Source organism: Entelurus aequoreus, linkage group LG07 (assembly GCF_033978785.1).
Source record: "Entelurus aequoreus isolate RoL-2023_Sb linkage group LG07, RoL_Eaeq_v1.1, whole genome shotgun sequence".
NCBI lineage: Eukaryota > Metazoa > Chordata > Actinopteri > Syngnathiformes > Syngnathidae > Entelurus > Entelurus aequoreus.
Genome location: NC_084737.1, coordinates 57,131,140 through 57,145,744, shown reverse-complemented (window position 1 = coordinate 57,145,744; position 14,605 = coordinate 57,131,140). Strand labels below are relative to the sequence as shown.

General features: G+C 35.3%; 1 protein-coding gene across 5 annotated transcripts in view; it reads left to right on the top strand.

Moving 5' to 3' along the window:
* The window catches only part of hecw2b (HECT, C2 and WW domain containing E3 ubiquitin protein ligase 2b), a 114,436-nt gene that overhangs the window by 14,292 nt on the left and 85,539 nt on the right, over positions 1 to 14,605 (top strand). Inside the window, exon 2 of one of the 5 annotated variants that reach the window (XM_062054053.1) lies at positions 11,433 to 11,538. The exons of the other annotated variants lie outside the window; for them this stretch is intronic. The gene's annotated coding sequence lies outside the window, so the exon portion shown is untranslated. The remainder of the gene's footprint in view (positions 1 to 11,432; positions 11,539 to 14,605) is intronic. 5 annotated transcript variants of the gene reach the window in all.

The window sequence follows — 14,605 nt, the reverse complement described above, 5'->3', positions numbered from 1 at the left end:
TGCTTTGCTCCTCTGCCTCTGTCTCAGCACGCAGCATTGTCCCACCCATACAACCATCTGATTGGTACACACGCAGCATTGTCCCACCCACACAACCATCTGATTGGTACACACAAAGCATTATCAGCCAATCAGCAGTGCGTATTCATAGCGCATGTAGTCAGCGCTTCAGCGTCGAGCAGATAGGTGTTTAGCAGGTGAGCATCAGGCAGCGGACTCTCCCCAAATGATAATAAACACCTCCCAGTCAACTACTAGTAACATCACTATGAGCCCGTTGACCTACTAGAAACTTAAACTGCAGCTCAGCTCGCTCGCAGTCCTGGTTTGAGGTGAAGGCTAATTACCTCTCAGTTCCAGCCACATCGACCCCTTCTGAGCGCCTATTTTCAGCTGCTGGGAATATTGTAAACAAGAAAAGAAGCCAAGCAAGTAGACATGCTAACCTTTCTTCATTACAACTGTTAGTCACTCACTGGAATGAGTAGAATTGGTTATTGTGTACTGTGTTGGACTGGATGTTTATTTTGCACATTTTAAAACAATACTTAATGTTTATAGTGCTCCAGAATATTTCATTTCGCACTTTTTTGTATTGGATGTTTATCTTTATTTTTGCACATTTTAAAGCAAAATAAGCAATACTTTTACTTTTGAAATGCTTATACTATTGCAGAATATTAAGATTTGCACTGGATGTTTACTTTTATATTTGCACATTAAAAAGCAAATAAGCTACTTTTAATTTTGTTAAATGTTAAAAGTTTTAAATGTTTACATTGTTACAGAATATTTTGTCATGTTGTTGTCAATGTTGACTGAGTGGCCATACTTTTTTTTTTGTAAATAAAAGCCATGCCTTTTGAAAAAACTGGCCTACTTTTATTTTTTCATCTTCATTTTAAATAAAATAAAATAAAAAATAATCGGTAAAAGGAAAAATAATCTATAGATGAATCTAAAAAAATAATCTATAGATTAACCGATTAATCGAAAAAAATAATCTATAGATTAAAAGATAGAAAAATAATCGTTAGCTGCAGCCTTAATATATATATATATATATATATATATATATATATATATATATATATATATATATATATATATATATATATATATATATATATATATATATATATATATATATATATATATATATATATATGAAACCCCATTATCTACATCTTTAAACTACATTTAAACTAGTGTGGGTGGCAAGGTGGGTAAAAGTGTCTTGCCCAACGACACAAAGATTAAACTACGCAGCTAAAGCTAACAAGAACAATCCATACACCCACAACACATCTCATCTGCTTATGTTGTTGTGAAAGACATCGTCGTCGTAAGATAAATGTACAAACAGGACAGCAGTCACAACTTGAGAGGCTGTCTTTTTTTTTTAAACAGTCTTAAGTCATGCGCACACTTGTCAAGCTCAGAACAACAGCCAACATGCTCACTATAAGAAAATAAAGGTTTCAAAAAAGTACCTTACACAAGCATAATGTACCTAAAGCTATTATTGATACATTTACAAAATAATCTCAGAGAAAAATGTAATTTAAAACATCTGTATGCACGTACAACACTTAAAACCTTCAGTATATCAGTATGTGGAATTACATTATGGAATGGATTAAGCAAAGCAATCAAACAATGTACTAATATGATTCACTTCAAGAAACTCTTCAAACTTAAAGTGTTTACAAAGAACAAAGAAGAAGAACCATGATAAACATTCTGGATTTATTCCATCCATCCATTCTTTCATTTTTTCATTCTTTCATTCTCAAAATAATCTTACTTATCTCATTATATGTAATATGACTTACTTCACCAATTATTATTTATTTATTTATTTTTATTGTGATTACTTATGGAGTATATTGTGAATAAATTGAGAACAGGAAGTAAACAAAAGTTTTAGCAACTGTTATGTAAAAGAAAAGGGGTAGGATTAAATAAACTCTGCTTCTTCCTACTCCTTTTCGAACATGTTGAAAAGAGAAACTGGAAATTGTGATGTATCATGTTGTATGCTTGCATGTTCGAAATAAACTCAAACTCAACTCAAAACTCAAAAAATGATTATGCTTTGATTTAAAATATTAGTCAAAAGTATCCAAAAATGTATTGCACCAATAAATGTGAATATTTTTGCATTTAATTAACGATCATTTTATTTGTGACACAAAAGTACACACTCTATAGTGGCAAAATAAGTGTAAGAGGTAAAAACTATATACAGTACAGGCCAAAAGTTTGGACACACCTTCTCCTCGTTCAATGTGTTTTCTTTATTTTCATGACTATTTACATTGTAGATTGTCGCTGAAGGCATAAAAACTATGAATGAACACATGTGGAGTTATGTACTAAACAAAAAAAGTGATATACCGTATTTTTCGGACTACAAGTCGCAGTTTTTTTCATAGTTTGGCCGGGGCTGCGACTTATACTCAGGAGTGACTTATGTGTGAAATTACTAACACGTTACCGTAAAATATCAAATAATATTATTTAGCTCATTCACGTAAGAGACTAGACGTATAAGATTTCATGGGATTTAGCGATTAGGAGTGACAGATTGTTTGGTAAACGTATAGCATGTTCTACATGTTATAGTTATTTGAATGACTCTTACCATAATATGTTACGTTAACATACCAGGCACGTTCTCAGTTGGTTATTTATGCCTCATATAACGTACACTTATTCAGCCTGTTGTTCACTATTCTTTATTTATTTTGAATTGCCTTTCAAATGTCTATTCTTGGTGTTGGGTTTTATCAAATAAATTTCCTCAAAAAATGCGACTTATACTCCATTGCGACTTATATGTGTTTTTTTCCTTCTTTATTATGCATTTTCGGCCGGTGCGACTTATACTCCGGAGCTCCTTATACTCCGAAAAATACGGTAACTGAAAACATGTTTTATATTCTAGTTTCTTCAAAATAGCCACCATTTGCTCTGATTACTGCTTTGCACACTCTTGGCATTCTCTCGATGAGCTTCAAGCACACCTTTGAAGTTAAAACCATTTCAGGTGACTACCTCTTGAATACATTTTTGGCCTGTACTGTACATATATATAAATATATATATATTTTTTTTTACAAAAAAAATAATTTTGTCTTTTCATGTTGATATTGTTTTTAATTTATTGTTGTTACAAATATTATTATCTTACTTGTTATTGTGTACCGTATTTCCTTGAATAGCCGCAGGGGCGCTAATTAATTTAAAACCTCTTCTCACTCCTGCGGTTACCAAAACCATGCGGAATGAGCAAGCATGCTCTAATTATTTTAAAACCTCTTCTCACTCCGGCGCATACCTTATCATTAAAAACACATTTAATAAAAAAAACGTTATTATGATCTTACCTTTACTTGTAGATGGGTCCATGTGCAGCTGCTTCTGATCAAAGGCAGTCTTTCTCATCTTTCTTCAATTTTAAAAGTCTCTGGAGGTATTCCTTTAATTATTACCTCCTGCTTCGATTGAAAGTCCAGTTTAGAAAACGGTTTTATTTTAGATATGTAATCCTCCATGTTAAAAGTGCAAGCAAACAATTGCTGCATGCTTGCTGCTTGTTGTCTTCTTCTGCAGTACCTGTCTCCTGCAGTACTGGTAGTCGCAAGAAGGATCACTAGCGCCCTCTACCACCTGGAGGCGGGAGTCATTTAATGACTCATATTTGACCCGGCGGAAGTGCCAAGCATGCGCTAATTATTTTGCGAAACGAGTTTGACCCGGCTGTAATTCTAGGCAGGCGAATACTATATTCCCGGCGCCAATTCAAGGAAATACGGTATTTGTTGTTGGTTGTTTTTAAAATTATATTTCATGTTGAGTTTTGGTGCCATAAGCAATACTCATGTTTTCAAATTAATGAATAACTATGTTATTAATCGTGATTTCAATATCAATCAAGATAATCGTGATTATTATTTTTGCCATAATCATTCATTCTTAGTATCTGGTGTGACAACCATTTGCCTCATGCAGTGCAACGCACCTTCTTGGCATTGAGTTGATTAGGTAGCTCCACTCCTCTTCAATGGCTGTGTAAAGTTGCCGGATGTAGAACACCCTGTCCAATCCAGAGCATCCCAAACATGTTAAAGTTAAAGCACCAATGATTGTCACATGTGCTGATCATGCAAGCATGAACTGGCATGTTTTCAGCTTCTAGGAATTGTGTCAAAATCCTTGGGGTTGTGCATTGAAATGCTGCAACATGAGGTCATGGTTGTTAATGAATGGCACAACAATGGGCCTCAGGATCACGTCACAGGATCTCACAAGGCCAGCAATAAAATGCACGTGTGTTTGTGCTACATAACATAAGTCTGCCCCTACCATAGCCCCACCAACAGTACGGACCACTCCTCCAGACCCTAATGAGGATGCCAAGCACGCGGAGGAACTTCTCTGAGATACAAAGTAATTATTGCAGCAGCTGTCTAGATGACATTGACTACTGGTCTCAGACCATCTTGGAGGTGAAGATGCTGGATGTTGAGTTCTTAGGTTGGGTCAATTACATGTAGTCTGCGGTTGGATGTTCTGCCGACTTCTCTGAAGCGCCTTTGGAGACAGCTTTGGTGGACATTCCTGCCGTCAGCATGCCTATTGTACTCCCCCTCAGCACTTGCAACATCTGTGGCATTTTGCTGTGTGGTAAAACTGCACATCTTGTAGTGGCCAGCCTAAGGCACATCTGTTTAATAATATTGTTGTCTAATGAGCATCTTGATATACCGCAGCTGTGAGGTGGATGGATTATCTTAGAATAGGAGAAGTGCTCACTAACGCACATATCTACAATGCTACGTCTTTAGGTTCTCAAAAGGGAGCAAAAACAAAAGTGTTTATGCTTATGTTGTGTATTATCATTGGTGGTGAGTAGTGTTAGATTATATATATATATATATATATATATATATATATATATATATATATATATATATATATATATATATATATATATATATATATTAAATTATATACATTTGGTCTACCATAGATATTTTAATTCGAATGACCTATCGTGACAATGCATTTTGACACATCGAGAGTGATAAGCTGATACAGACTACAACACGTCTGCAATGCAATGTGGTGTCCTGAGTGAGGGCTAGCGAGTGAAGCTAAAGTTTGTCCATCTATTGGGCGAGCGGATTTTTCTTCCTCTCCATAGTGGCAAATAAACCACATTTTTTTCCAAGTAGCATTATCACTGGAGGACCGGAGGAATAGCTAAACATGCATTACACCGAGCAAGAGAGCAATATGAGACAAGAAGCCATGCTGACCACTAAGCTAGCTTGAATGTAAAATAGCAAAACAACAGAATAAATGCACAGTACACCCCAGCAGAAGTGTAGACTTAGACTTAGACAAACATTATTGGTCCACAAGGGAAATTTTTCCACACAGTAGCTCAGTTACAGAGGATGGAAAGGGTAAGGTTGGAAAGGATAATGCAGGTATAAAGTAGACTAAACATTTATCATAGTAGCAATATAAAATATAACATTTATGTAATATTTACATATATGTACAGTATATAATATAAATACAGATATATTACATTATTTTATTATATTACATTTTTATATAATATATACAATATATAACAAATCCCAATTACCATGTACAATATTACAGTATATGTAACAGCTGCAGCAAAAAAAGGGCAGCATAAAAAAGAGAATAGATCCAGCAGAAAATATACATTATAAACAAAGAGAGGTAGCTAACATCGAAGCGGTCAGGTGATAGACAGATATAATCTATTGCTGTATGGCGAAATGAAGGAGTTCTTGAATCGAACACTGTGGGAACGAAGCTGAAGGAGCATGTTGGAGTATGAGCTCAGCTGTCCCTTAATTGTCTGGTGGAGTGAGTGGGCAGGATTGTCCATGATGACCAGCAGTTTGTCCAGTGTCCTCCTGTCCCTCACTGACACAAACGCCTCCAACTGCTTGCCAATAGTTTGGCCGGCATTCCGGATCACTTTGTCAATCCGGTTTAAGTCCCTTTTGCTGCTGCTGCTCCCCAACAAACCACTGCAAAGTACAGGGCACTGGCCACAACAGACTGAAAAAACATCTCCAACAACTTGTTACACACATTAAAGGACCTAAGCTTCCTTAGGAAAAAGAGTCTGCTCATGCCCTTCTTGTATACAGTTTTGCTGTTGTCCTTCCAGTCCAGTCTGCTGTTCAAGGGGACTCCCAGGTACTTAAAATGCTCCACTACTGCCACCTCCCGGCCCTGGATGTTGATGGGCTCCACGGGGATCATTTTCTTCTTCAAGTCGATGTAGCTGGAACTGTGTTACAGCGGACAGTAACCAGGTCTGAACAGGAAATTAGCAAGTTGATTGACAAGCTTCTAGACTCTAGAGCAGTGCTTCTTAACCTTGTTGGAGGTACCGAACCCCACCAGTTTCATATGCGCATTCACCGAACCCTTCTTTAGTGAAAAATAAATTTTTATTTTTTTTCAAATTCAAGGTAAAGTTATATGTTTTTGGTAACACTTTAGTATAGGGAACATATTCTAAGTAACAAAGACTTAATTTAGAGTTTTTTGGACACTAGGGGAACATATTCTAAGTAACAAAGACTTAATTTAGAGTTATTTGGTTAGGGTTAGGGCCAGGGTTAGAGGGTTAGGGTTATAATAAGGCCATGCCGAATAAGGCATTAATAAGTACTTAATAATGACTAGTTAAGAGCCAATATGTTACTAATTTGCATGTTAATAAGCAACTAATTAATGGTGAATATGTTCACCATACTAAAGTGTTAACATATTTTTTTTACTGGTGCACAAAATGAACCGTGCATGAACATCACCTTGTCCAAACAACAAAACCAACACAGTGCATAAACTCACAACAAATTACAAACCTGCAAATCAGTCTGACTTCTGCTGTTGCCATATCTGTAATACGCCGATAGGGAGAAGTTTGTATTTACACGATGAGTCGGGTGTGTTTTGACCTCCGCCGAACCCCTGAGGCCGACTCACCGAACCTCTAGGGTTCGATCGAACCCAGGTTAAGAACCACTGCTCTAGAGAGAGAATAGTACAACAACTACACAAAGTATCTACGCTGAGCAGGCTCGTGAAATGACAAGTGACAGATTATCGTACCACAAGTTTAAAATGATCATATTTTAAAGAGAATGATCGTACGTACATACAGTAGCTTATTTGATGTTGCTCAGGACAGGGCTGCATGACTTTAGAAAAAAACAATTATGTGCGATAGCGCTAGTAACATTTTCACCAGATGACTTGAATATTGCCTTGTTATGTTGCACCGCTGACATCGTTTTGCCAAATCTTGCACCTGCACTTGCCTCTTTTTGTGAACGTTAAGGTTGCCTTCTGTCGTTTTTTTATCCTTTATCTTGTCTTTTATTGCTTGCTCACACTGTGCCAGAAGTAACTGTTTCATTCTATGGTGTGCAAATGTGGATTGAATGGCAATAAATACACTTCCTAACTTTTTGCTCTCTCCATCTTAAAATTGGACATTCCAGATTCATAATTACATTGAGTAATTGTTATAAAACAGTAATGTTTTTGTGTAGGCATGAAACACTGAAGCTTTTGCCTGGACATTGAAATAATGGTGAAGAGTACAGTGATGTATACTATTGTACACAATTAGAAAAATGTGATGGATTAGATATCCTGATATAGGTATTTTTATATCCCGATAACGATATTTACAGTATCATGGTTAGGGATATAAAAAAAATTGCGGTTATTGTGACCAAAATGATCACAGTCATCATTATCATGGTATTGTTGAATATCCTTAGAAAGTACTTATTATTCACACAATGAAGTATTTGACCTAAACTAAAATAAATAGAAAACCCAGTATTTTGCATGTTTTGTGTTTTTTATGCTTCACAGATCGTGTCTTAGTTTTAGTATTTTGATGGTGAAGCTTTTATTGTTTTAAATATTGTTTTTTACTGTAGCACTTTAAGATTTTTTAAAATGAAAAGTGCATAACAAATAAAATTTGTTTTATTTTTTCTGGTGGGCGTTGTGGCATCCTATTCTGTTCAGCGGTACTTGAACGCAATATAAAATCACCATTGTCTCGTAATCCTTTGACTATAGAACGATCTGTTCTAAAGAGAGCACAGCTTCTAAATGCAATGTACACAACTGAATAACTTAGTCGCTCAGACAGCAATGCGTTTATATAAGTTTAGATTGTGGTGTGTTGTTTTTTAATGGGGAAATATGTTAATGTCTCTTGCTTTCATGTTAGCAGGTAAATAATTGTAATTTAAAACGGTAATACTAACCATCGAAAATTTCACAGCAGTTATAAATAATACTGTTTATTGTTACAGCTATATAGACTATTTAAAAAAAGAAATATATACATATATATATAACACACACAAAATGAATGTTAATTTTGGTTGTCTTTTGTCCTTTGTCTGTGGACTATTCTTTATGTTGTGTGTCTACGTGGGATCGAAAAGAATAGACGTGTTCAAGTTGCTAGTTGTTTTGCAGATTAGACTATCGTTGTATAGTCCATGTCTGACTATTTATTCCAAACAAAGGAGTTCCTATTTTCTCTTTTTGGCACCAATTCGTCTTCCGATTATTTTGGTTTAGCTTCCAGTGTTGCGACATTGTTCACATCCATATTCTTGCCGTAAGGTTATTTTAAGTGACGCAAGAGTGTTCCTGCAAAGTAGCAGTGTTGCTGCAGTTCAATAGCCGCAGCCCAAACGTTAAAATTACAATTTGAAAAATAGAGAATTTTATTTTACGTTTACGTTTATTGTGCAGTCATACTTGGGACCATCTGCTACTGTAAAACATTATTACAGGCCATGTATAGAGTAGTTTATAATGCAGTTTTACCTTTTATAAATAAACTAATTGAAGGTCTCAAATAATCCTACATTGTGGGATTTTTTTATTATTTACTCTACAGAGGGTGACATTATTATACATATCTATTATATAAATGTACTGTATCAAGGGCTGTAACGGTAAACGGTATAATGATAAACTGCGGTAAAATTCCAGACGGTTAGTAATACCGTTTGAATTTTTAATAACAGAGAAACCATCATTTATTAGTTAATTTAAGACAACATTGCTTACTTCCATGCGCATTAGCGCTGTTTGGCTGCCAAAAACATGACTGCAACTACACAGACCTCCCTCCGGAGATTTTCCCTTTGAGTAAAAGTGGTTTCGCTTCGTTTTACGCCATTTCACTCGCTTCACTTCCGTGGAGTCTCGGCGTGACTTAAGACTTTAAGAGCGCACTGCTGCTAGATGGCGACAAGCGTGGACAATATTGGACACAGAAGCATTTGTGCCACACAAAAAGTATACAGCGGTGGAGAAAAAATATTTGATTTTGCTTTCATTTTTTCGACGTAGCGTCCTTCACTCAGCTGCCGTGACTGAAAGTTACCATGCAGCAGGCGATATGTAGAAAACCACAAGTTGTTTATAAAGTCTTGCCGTTTGTTTACTGTGATGGTTTCACGTCCTTTATTTAACTGCTAACTTTGTCAGTGTTCCAATAACATCAACATTAACTAAAATGTTTTGTCATCTCATCGAATTGAATGCATGCTGTGAAGTGGCAACACGCTGAGTTGTCAATGAGGCACAAAAATTGTGTATTACATGTTTGAGGTATCACTCTTGTTTATTTTTCTTGGTCGAACTGTTGCACTGCACCACATGGTGTTGTTAGAGAAGTACAAAGCGTGTTTATTTGACTTTATCTTCATTAGCCAAACTGCTTTGTGCTTTATATTGATATCAAAAAGTAGACACCATGTTTTTTACATGACTTTTTTTTTTCATTTGACATATGTATTACTTTAAAAAAAACATTGAAGTGACATAGCATTTTGTTAATGTTTAATGGTGTATACTTCATTCCTATTAGACATATTTCTGCCCAAACTCGTAATGGATCTGTCCCAATAAATACATTCAGGGCATGTAAATGTACCTAACTAATAAAACAACAACCTTTCACTCTATCGAAATGTAAAAATAGAGATAAAGGCATCATGTAATGAGAAAAAACTGACACGTTGATAAAATTGATGAACAAAAACACAAATATTTGTCTTAAAATATGTAACCTTTATCTATAGCCTTTTTATTAGACATTACAAATTACATGATGGCGTCGTATTCACGCCCCATTCCAACACTGTTTTACATAACATAATGAATAATCGTAATTAAGAATCGTGATTTCAATATTGATCAAAATAATCTTGATTATTATTTTGGCCATAATTGTGTAGCCCTATTTATAAGACTAGATCTCATACATGAACACTGCTTTTATATTTACGGACAAAAAGTGCAGTTACGTCTTATGGCCACCAGGTGCAAAATTCGTACATTTGTTATGAGTGTTTATCTCTTATGCTCTTCGTAAGATACCATCTTGCACAATTTTCACATTTATTTTTGAATTTGTTGTTTGTGTTTTTTAAAAGTAAAACCTGGCTAAAAGATTTCAGAATAAGTACGTTTTTAAATTTTTTAGACCATTTAGAAATACCATGATAATAATAACTGTGATAATTTTGGTCACTATAACCATCATAAGTAACTTTTATACCGTGACATCCCTAATTGTATCTATAAGTATTGTAGGGTCATACGTCAGCAGCTAAAGGAGGAGCAACCTCTTTTGAAATGATTCTATTATAATCTATATGCTTAAGAATATATCGTGATTGTTATTGCAAGAGGCTGTAATATATATTATGGGATGGATTTAAGGCCATATATTCCAACCCTGGTGGCGAGTGCCTACATATTTTGGATAATTTAAAATGTGTTTAATACGTTTTTGAGGCATATTTAAGGCTTAAAAGGGAGGATTATTGGCGCTGAATCTAATCTAATAATTCCACCAGTTCCTTTTCTTGCAAATGTTGATCCCAAATAAGAGGAGAATGTCAACATCAAGCTAGCAGGAGGGTTTGGACGGGGAGGAGCGAGCCAGTGTAGCGTACAGTGGCGCCTAAATGCAGCACCACTTTTATGAGCTTCTCAATTACTTGCGTTTTTTCACTATTCACGGGTGGTTGAATAGTGTAACAGCTATATGCTGTGTAACTTGTTTTACAAAAAATAAAATACATATCAAAGTGTCTGTTTGTATGCAGCCGTCGGTGGAAAAAGTTTGGATATTTCTGGGGTACAGTATGATTTAAAAAATATATACTTCACATACAGTATATCAACTGTAACACTTGCATCATTCAGTAATGTAGCATAACAAGCACTGTTGTCATGTTCTTCTCTTTTCTTTGGAATCCAAAGAATGAAATCATCTCTGTGACAAACCCACAAACATTTCATTTTTATAGGAAACACATGTGTGCCCACCATCTCCAGATGCAACGCAAGTGCATGCTGACTGCGCGGTGAAAATGTTGCAAACTGGGAATGTCAGCGCCTGGCTTTGTTTCACAAGTAGGTCTATATTTAGTTCCAAAGTCCCTGAAAGTTTATAAATAACGCATTGACTTGATGCCAGTGTTGGTCACGTGACAGTGCTTCCACAATCACACTTCACAAATGTCTTAAAGGCGCAGTACTCTTATATCCTGCAGTACATGGATCTTGTGTCAGATTGCTAGTACATTCTGATCAACTGGACTTGGAATCAAGATGATTTTTCCTCCCAAAGTATCTCAACTATTTTGAAGAAAACATATTTTGATATCACTGAGGCAGAAATGTTGATTTAAATGTTTGATTTATTTTGATTTGTTATTCTGCACCTCAATTTACGTCGCGGTGAAGAAAGAGCTGAGCCGAAGGCAATCGGTCAATCTATGTTTCTACTCTCACTAGGGATGGGCAATATGTCATAAATGTATATTGCGATATATACTGACGTCTCTTGCAATAACAATAAATATCATAATATATATTTGGTATATAAATGATAATACAACCATTTCAAAGCGGATTACAAAGGCTCCTAATTTAGCTGCTGACATATGCAGTATCATATAACGTAATTTCTGGTTTTATTATTTTCAATCAATTTGAATGTATGATTTATTTTGTTACTTACATTTTATTTTGCCAAAATAAATGGTTTAAGTCGGTCAATTTGATGCATTTTAAATCCTTTCTGTTACAGACTAAAAACAATGTTAGACTAAAAACAAAGTTATTCTATTGTTGTAAGTTGATCTATATTAGTTTTTTCTTCTTTGCCTTACTTGATGTTAATCAAGATACATGAGTAGAGGTGTACAATCTTATAAACAAATTGTACTATTTAAAGTCACGCCGGGGAAGGCAGGGGGTGCAAAATGTTTTTTTCTTCCTGGGGGAGATAAGAAATAAACAAGTCGTCTTGCATACTCTAATGGCGTCTGCAACTTTGAATACAAAGTTTTAGAAACACCACAATTGTATTCAAGCAACCAGCCATGGCCCGTACAGCCCGCCACTCTATGGTTCCTGAAGAAGTACCAAAGGTCCTACCATGCAGCTAGGAACTGAACATAGTTCCTTTAGAACTAAATCTACCTGGTAGTTTTTGGTGGAAACACAGGGGGAACTGTAAATAAACATTTGCCATAGTCAGCTAACAATGGAGTCTATAGGAATTGCTGTATTGCGCTTATTAGGCGCTCTAAAAACATCCAATTTCCTCCAACAAGGTTTTGTATACATGCCGTAAGTATATATGTAATGTAGTAACAGATCCAGACATATCCATATAACATGTTATATTTACATAGTTTGCTCATTTTAAGCATACGGCAGCGCATTCATTTCATAGCTCATCACGTTTGCTTTTTCCGACATTGACTACGACTCACTGCAGACTTTGTGACAGACAGCATACATAAAAAAAAAAACATCACCTACTGTACAATGTCTGCTCTCACTGAGATGACGACTGACGGGATGTTCATAAATTCCCATTTAGATGAAGAATTACTCTTACTCCTCGCGAGAGTTAAAAAAGAGGTGGGTGCAAAACCAGCGTCTTGTGTCTTTCTTGGCATCTCCAGGTCTAAGTTAAGATAAAAGATTAAAGTACCAATGATTGTCACACACACACTATATGTGGTGAAATTTGTCCTCTGCATTTGTCCCATCCCCTTGGGGAGCAGTGGGCAGCAGCGGCGCCGCGCCCGGGAATCATTTTGGTGATTTAACCCCCAACTCCAACCCTTTGTTGCTGAGTGCCTATGTCCAAGTGAAAGGCATGGTTCATGATCTAGAATTAACTTTCACCAACTGAGAGGCGACAACGCAGCTCCCCTACTCATGATGTCAATGTACTGTAGCAGCATGAGCTAGTTACCTTTCTATGATCAATGCACCACTATGCCACAGTGCTTATAATAAAAATATTGCTATTCAGGTCACAAAATGTAAATGGAATGTGGTTGGAGATTTTTTTATGTTTTTTTGTGGGTTTTATGGGTGCAGTAGACACAATGACATCATGACTCCCATTAGCTCCATTGTAAGTTTACTTTTATTTACGTTTATTAAGGAGTTAGAATGCATTTAAATAATGTGTTCCTGTCTCTCATAAAGATTGTGAATTATAGGCAACATTCCAAAAAAAAGTGCAGTTTGCCTTTAAGAGGCAGACAACCTCTATGGAGTGCCAGAGGCAAGACTCAAGGGCAGGGGTGTCCAAACCTTTCCCATTGAGGGCCGCACACAGAAAAATTCAAGCATGTGGGGGCCATTTTGATATTTTTCATTTTCAAACCATAACAAAATATATGGATTTTTTAATTTATTTTACCTTTAGGGGTCCCGGGGACCATAAAGGGTCTCAGTCATTAAAATTAAAAAAATAAGTCAAATTATTATTAATAATTTTTATTTAACGCTTACAGTAAATCTCTATATCAACTTCAAGTTGATATAAAGTAATACAAAAAAAAGGTTTTATGGCTTTTCTGTCAAAAAAAACTTTGTTTTTTATAGTAAAACTGAATTATGTAGTATTTAGTAACTACAGCCCTAAAAGACCAATAATGCAGGACACCATTGATTTTAATTATTTAATATTTTTGAGTAATCACAGTGAAAAAATAAATAAAATACCACTAAATATATTTGGGATCCAAACGGTGCCCCACTCATAAAGTGATACATTTTTATTAGGTTTTTCTTTTACTTTCAACACTTAAGTTACGAGATCAACTTCAGATATATCTGTCGATTTTACGTTTGAACTATTATTTTGTTTGTTTTTTATGCTCTTTTGTCAAATAAAACTTTGATGTTTTTATAAGGCAACTACACAATATATGCAATATTTACCACATAAAACATTTTAAAGTGAAATATTTGAAGTAATTGGAGCTTTGAAAATAATTCATTATAGCATGGATTTTTTGTCATTATTATTTTTTTGAGCAATGGCAAAAACAGAAAAATAAAGAAAGACAAAAGAAAAAAAAAACAGCCTGCATGGCAGCTTTGTGTCAACATTGCAACTTTTTCTCATTAGATTTCACCTCATTCCACTTTTTTTAATGTTCTTTTT